This window comes from Bison bison, unplaced genomic scaffold, assembly GCF_000754665.1.
Source record: "Bison bison bison isolate TAMUID 2011002044 unplaced genomic scaffold, Bison_UMD1.0 scf7180017864490, whole genome shotgun sequence".
Lineage (NCBI taxonomy): Eukaryota > Metazoa > Chordata > Mammalia > Artiodactyla > Bovidae > Bison > Bison bison.
In genome coordinates, this window is record NW_011495049.1 from 9,401,323 (window position 1) to 9,408,338 (window position 7,016).

Sequence of the window (7,016 nt, forward strand, 5' to 3'; positions counted from 1 at the left end):
AAAAAAAAATGAGGAGGTTGGACTAGAAAATTTCCATAGTCCCTCCCAACATAATTAAATTCTCTGATTCTATGAATTGAATAAACAACCTCAGTGACCGAAAGCTAGAAAATAAGCAGCTTATATTTGCCTGGTGTCCTAAATGTGAATAGGATAGCCTGATTCCAAGAAGGTTTCTTTAGTGTGGTTCTCTAGCATCTTAACCTTCTTATTATTCATATTCTTATTATGACTGTTATTTAAGATTGATACATGTGTTTTCTAAACCATAATTTCAGATACTAACAATTTACATTTTTCACAAAGGTAAAGGGAAAATAATCTAGAAAATTCAAGCTATGAGATATAGCTTATCTCCTTACTTAAGTTGAATTTTAAATTTAGTTAACTTTTTTCATAGGATAAGAGATGGTTGATAGGAGATTCTGATTCTAGGAAACAAATTTTGTTATTGCTATCTCAGTAAGATGGAAATTTGTACCTAAATTCAGTGAAATTTATTTTATCAGTGTTGTTTTCTTTTGGAATAATGTCTATTAGAGTGATAGCAATAGAAATTTCTGGAATGTTGGTAATACTGGAACTAAATCAGAGACAGATTTTGCAAAAGTATATATAAGTTGTAATTGGTAATCTTTACCAAGTGTGATTGAAATAGTGGCTTTCAGGTATAAATCTGTGGACAATTTGATCCCAATGGGAATAAACGTTAACATCACAAGCCAACCTTTGTGATGGAAAGTTAGGATTATGTATTTACAATGCTCCCAGAAAGCATGCCTAGGGGTCCCTCTGCATGTCTCTTCTTTAGTCTTATCCTGATGAAGGTACTGAAACCCCACTCTCTAAGACTACAGAATCGCTAGCTTCTTTGAAGTCTAGAGGACTTTGTGCAGAAGCTCCAGAAATTCCATGCCCTCCACAAATTCAGTGTGAGATACTTTTGACAGGGTCTTGGTGGGAAAAGCCCTGCCAAGGATTCCTAGCTGTGTTGTACCATCAAGAGCTGGCTTCCTAAAATCTGTTCAGAGTATCATAACTAATGTTTGGGGAAAATTGAGCTGTCAGAAGAGCCATTTTGAGGATCTAGGCATACACCACAGTGAGAGGGATGTATTAGTCATATAGGAGTTCTTCTCCACCTCCATAAACATTGTCACTTCTAGGGCAACTGTTATTCGTAAAACCAGTCTCTGCTCCAGGGTAACCCAACTGTGTTTTATATAGTTATGTATTTACTTGGGATATATGTTCATGTATTTGATAACTGAAAACTTGAAGTGTGTAACACAGCATAACTTTAGTTGAGGTATTTATACTAAAACGATAGAATCTGAAATTTTTTGTCTTACCACATAGAAGTTGGAAGACAAAGATGAAAGAATTGATATAAACACGAATTCAAGCACTGGCTGAGATTTGTGTCAGCAGTTACAAGGCTTCAATTTGTTTCACAGAAGAAACTTAGTTTCAGAGGATATTCAATATGTTTATAATGACATTTATTGTGAAATGGGGTCTGTAAGGATAATTCCCTTTTCATCACAGTATGAAGATAAAATGAGTTAAGGTGTAAAGTGTTTGTCACAATGTGTGGCACAAAGTAAGTGCTCAATAAATAGTAGTTATTATAGTTTATAGATTTTTAAAAGGTTCTTATTTCTGCTGAATTCTTAATTGATTTCATTTTTGCTCTTTTGTATGTAAGTAAGTCAAGTGCCTTGAGGGATGAACAGGACATGAAAAGACACCAAGAGAACAAAAAAAAAGAAAAATGAAAATGATAATTTTTAGTTTTGCATGTCTAGCCCCAAACTCTCTTCTGAATTCCATACCTGCATTTCTGGTTTGTGAATCATTTTGGTGTCTCATCTCTGGTTTTCTGTCTTACCTCGCAAGTAATCCCCAAGCCTTTAATAGTTCTTCAAGGAATCTGTTTTATGACCATCAAAACAGGCAATCACCATGGCCATATCATTCGCCTACTCAGCATGGTATGGTGTGAATTTCCCGTTGCCTTCCTCCTCAAGCAAATGCTGCTGGCTCAATCAAGAACCTCAATCCTGGCTCAGGAGTATAAACTTTTCAGCTGTGTTTCCCTCTCTCTGATATGACCTTGCTTATATGCACCAGCTGTCCCTAGCTCCTGCCAACAGCTGTGCTTTGAGCCTCTCTGAGAACAAACCTCTCATCTTCCCAGCATTCCACTCTCCCCTATGCCTGTGAGCAGACTGCCTTCAAGAGCCCATCTTTGGCCCTTCCAGCTCACACTGCCATTTTCTGATTTTGAACTCCCACCTTTCTTAGAGTTAGGGCCACATATCTGGTGTTGAATTCTTCTTTCTGGTTGTTTTATATTCATCATACACAAACTATTACCTAATATTTTTATTTCCGGAAAAACTTTTGTAAGATCCTGATAGAAATAAGGCAATAACCATCTTCTATAACTCTCCAACCACAGTGAAGAATCTATTCCAGTATCAGACACATAGCAGAACTCAAGAACTACACGGTGGTAATTGCAGTTTTTTTCCAAACTTTGTCTCTTTCGGAAACCGCCTCCACCACCCTACCATTTCTACAGTACTTGAAAACAAATGCCAAATTTTGTTCACAAGACTTACTAAGGATCTATTTTTTTCATTGGATCACCAAGGTGCTAGTTTTTCTCTTTGAATTTCTCCTTTCACTCTTTTCTGTGGTGTCTCTTAGAAATAACTTTTTCCTAGAGATACTCCTTTATTCTTTCTCGCCTCTCCAGTCATTTCGCTTTTTTGCCTCTCCAGCCAATTGTCTTTTCTGGGATTGGTCCCTTTGTACCTATTCACAAATCATAGGCTTATTTTTCTACTGCTTCCTTATTTCAAAATCAGGATAACTCTGTCACCTCTATGACTTGTCTAATGATTCCATGTCATCCAGGTGTCTGACCTAGAACGAAAAGCAACTTTTCCTTTTTGTCTTATGAGCTCCTTTATATATGTAAGCTTCTCAGGTGGCTCAGTCCATAATCTGCCTGCCAGTGCAGGAGATGCAGGTTCAATATGAAAACCTAAAAATATTCAGGTAAAAACCTGAATATCATTAAACAGGTCTTAGAGCAGGGCTTAATTCCAACTTCTTTAGAGGATTTGATAGGATCAAAATCAGATACCAAATCTGTAAATTGTGTGATTTCCTGCCTGTGGATTCTCAGATTGACTTTTAATATTAATGGAATTTGCAGTGTGTAATCTACAGATTACTTTACTGCTGGGAGTTATTTAAGAATTAGTGATAATTGGGTTGATTCAGTTAAAATGCCCCATGTCAACTAGAATAGCTTCCTGCACACTGTGGTTCAGCAGATGGCTTCAAATATTGATTCCGGATTATAGAATCTTTCCACATGGATTGATGTTGGTGCCTGAAGATGCCGGAACTTTTTATTCTCTACAGAACTCACAGAATCGTAGATCACAGTTAAGGCTGTGGGTTCCCAAATAGGCTTTAGACATGAACGCACCTTGCTAAGGGTTTGAAATTGAACTTGGAGTTCTTTTTGTTTAAGTGTTTGAATGTCTCGCTAAGAGTCACTGAGGAAGGTGTCCAGGCGTGGACCCTGGCAGAACCTCTGGAAAATGATGTCCTCTGTCAGTATGACTTGAATAGATTGACTGTGAAGTAGCTCCATGGGTAGAATAAGAAAAAAAACTATTTGTTGTATGATTGTACTGTCCTTTAACTTAATTCTCAGAAAAACCTTGACAGGGATTTTTGTAAAACCTTCCTTTTTATACATGAAGATACTAAGGAACAGAAGTTAAGTGACTGGGTATACCCTTTTTTTACTGTCCTTCTTGAGTAGCTTTTCAGGACCACCAAAGATTCCCCAGTAGAGCAACAGGCAGTCTTACAAACCAGGAGGGTGCAAAGTACTCTTAATGGTCCCCCAATTCTCTGATTTTTCACATGAAAATATCCTAATTCTTATCTGAGTAATGATTGCATCCCTGTTTGGATTACAGTGATTGGGATTGCTGGGTTAAATGACAACTCTATTTTTAACATTTTGAGGAACTGTTTTGAAATTTTTACCAGAAGTACCTTAGGGTCCCGATTCTTTCATTCCTGCCAACACTTGTTTTAATCTGATTTTTTGATTATAACCATCCTAATGTGTGCAATACTACCTGTGTGTGGTTTTGATTTGTATTTCCCTGATAGCTAGAGATGTTGAGCAACTTTTCCTATGACTGTTGACTATGTACATAATTTTCTTGGAGAATCATCTGTTCAGAAGCTTTGCTCATTTTTAATTGGGTATTTGCCTTTTTATTACTGAGTTATAGGAATTCTTTGTATACTCTCGATTCAAGAGTGTCTATTCAGATATATGATTTGTAAATATTTTCTCCCATTCTCTGATTTGCATTTTTACTTTTTCAATAGGACCTTTTGATGAACAAAGTTTTTAATTTTTATGAAATCCAATATCTAGTTTTTCTTTGATAATTTGTGCTTTTGGTGTCACATCTAAGAAAACAGTGCCAAATCCCTAGTCATGAAGACTTATTTCTGTGTTTGTTTCTAAGAACTGTAGAAGTTTTAACTTTTATTTTTATCTGTTTTGAGTTATATTTTGTATATGGCAACTCTTTGCAGAAGAAGTAAAACAATTTTGAAAAAGAAGAACACAGTTGGGAGTCTCATATTTTCCAATTTCAAACTTTACAACAAAGCAATAGTAATCCAAACACTGTTGCAGTGACGTAAGCATAGTCATACAGGTCAGTGGGGCAGAGTCCAGAAGCAAACCCATATATTTATGATCAATAGATTTTCACCAGGGTGCCAAGGCCACTAATGGGGAAAGAATAGTCCTTTTTAACAAATAGTGCTGGCATAATTGAATACCCACATACCAAAGAATGGATTTGGATTCTTATGCCATATACAAAGGGATTTCCCTGGTGGCTCAGATCGTAAAGAATCTGCCTGTAATACAGGAGACCCTGGTTCGATCCCTGGGTCAGGAAAATCCCCTGGAGAAGGGAATGGCTACCCACTCCAGTATTCTTACCTGGAGAATTCCATGGACAGAAGAGGCTGGTGGGCTACAGTCCATGGGGTCGAAAGTGAAAGTGAAAGTCACTCAGTTGTATCTGAGTCTTTGCGACCCCATGAACTATACAGTCCGTGGAACTCTCCAAGTCAGAATACTAGGGTGTGTAGCCACTCCCTTCTCCAGGGGAATTTTCCTGACCCAGGAATTGAACTGGGGTCTCCTGCATTACAGGCAGATTCTTTACCATCTGAGCCACCAGGGAAATGCTTTTGTATATGGCATAAGAATCAAAATCCATTCTTTGGTGTGTGAGCATTCAATTATGCCATCACTATTTGTTAGAAAGACTATTCTTTCCTCATTTTAATGGCCTTGACACCCCGGTGAAAATCTATTGATCATAAATATATGGGTTTGTTTCTGGACTCTGTCCCATTGATCCGTATGACTATGCTTACGTCACTATCACATTGTTTTGATTACTATTGCTTTGTAGTAAATTTTGAAATTGGAAAATATGAGACTCCCAACTGTGTTCCTCTTTTTCAAAATTGTTTTACCTCTTCTGGACCCCTTCAATTCCTACATGATTTTTGGGATCCATTTGTCAATTTCTGCAAAAAATCCAGCTGAGTTTGAATTGAATTGCCAGATCAATTTGAGGTGTATTGTCATCTTGACAATATTGAGTCTTCAGATTAGATCTGTAAACATGGGATATTTTTTCATCTTTTGTTTAGATCATCTTTATTTTCTTTCAGCAGTGTTTTATAGTTTCAGAGCTTTCATAGTATAGATTTTGCATTACTTTTGTTAAATTTAACCTACATATTTTTCTCTTTTGATGTAAATGTAATTTTCTTTCTTTTTCTAATTGTTCATTGGAAGTGTGTAGAAATAAATTGGCCTTGTATATTTTATCCTACAAGCTCGTTGAAATTATCTCTTAGTTCTAATATATTTTTATGGAATCCTCAGGGTTTTCTATATATATAGCCACTTTTATTTTATAATCTAAAAATAAATAAGTAGAAATGTCTTGACAGAAATCCCTTAAAACCTGTGACAGTCATTTGCTTTAAGGCTTGATGGCAATTTCTAGAATTCTAAATTAAAAGAGCTTCTTTGGAAACACAGGGCCATTTAACTCTGAGCTGTGAAAAGTTAAAAAAAATAACTAGGCTGATCTTCCTATGTTGACCTGCGGCCATACTGTGCCTGTCAAACAAAATAACACATTCGATCTTTTGTATATTTTGAAGACTCAGACATCCAGAAATTTTTTAGAATCTCTTTCTCACTCTAATTAAAGTCTTACTGCTCTGTCATGGGGAAAGAATGAGATCTGACATCCTGAAAACCATAAAAATATGCTTAAATTTTGGTGGGATTTCCTGTGTCTTTAATCCCTTCAAATGACATATACAATATCTTGTGTAATAGCACGTCGACAAGTATGTGGATTCCTTTTCCCATGAATGTTATCTGATTTAAAGAATGTTAACTGACTATCACATGACTGATGACAATTCTCTAAAATTAATTAAAGGTTAAATTTTTCAAAACCCAGTGTCTATGCTTTAAGCCACATTTTGTTTCTCAGTTCAGTTCAGTTGCTCAGTCATGTCCACCTCTTTGCAACCCCATGTATTGCAGCACGCCAGGCCTCCCTGTCCATCACCAACTCCCAGAGTTCACCCAAACTCATGTGCATTGAGTCGATGATGCCATCCAGCCATCTCATCCTCTGTCATCCCCTTCTCCTCCTGCCCCAATCCCTCCCAGCATCGGAGTCTTTTCCAATGAGTCAACTCTTCGCATGAGGTAGCCAAAGTACTGGAGTTTCAGCTTTAGCATCAGTCCTTCCAATGAACACCCAGGACTGATCTCCTTTAGAATGGACTGGTTGGATCTCCTTGCAGTCCAAGGGACTCTCAAGAGTCTTCTCCAGCACCACAGTTCAAAA

At 37.0% G+C, this 7,016-nt stretch overlaps 1 protein-coding gene across 1 annotated transcript in view; it reads left to right on the plus strand.

The window, feature by feature from the left end:
* VCAN (versican) overlaps positions 1 to 7,016 on the plus strand; it is a 120,754-nt gene that overhangs the window by 24,411 nt on the left and 89,327 nt on the right. The window lies entirely within an intron of this gene.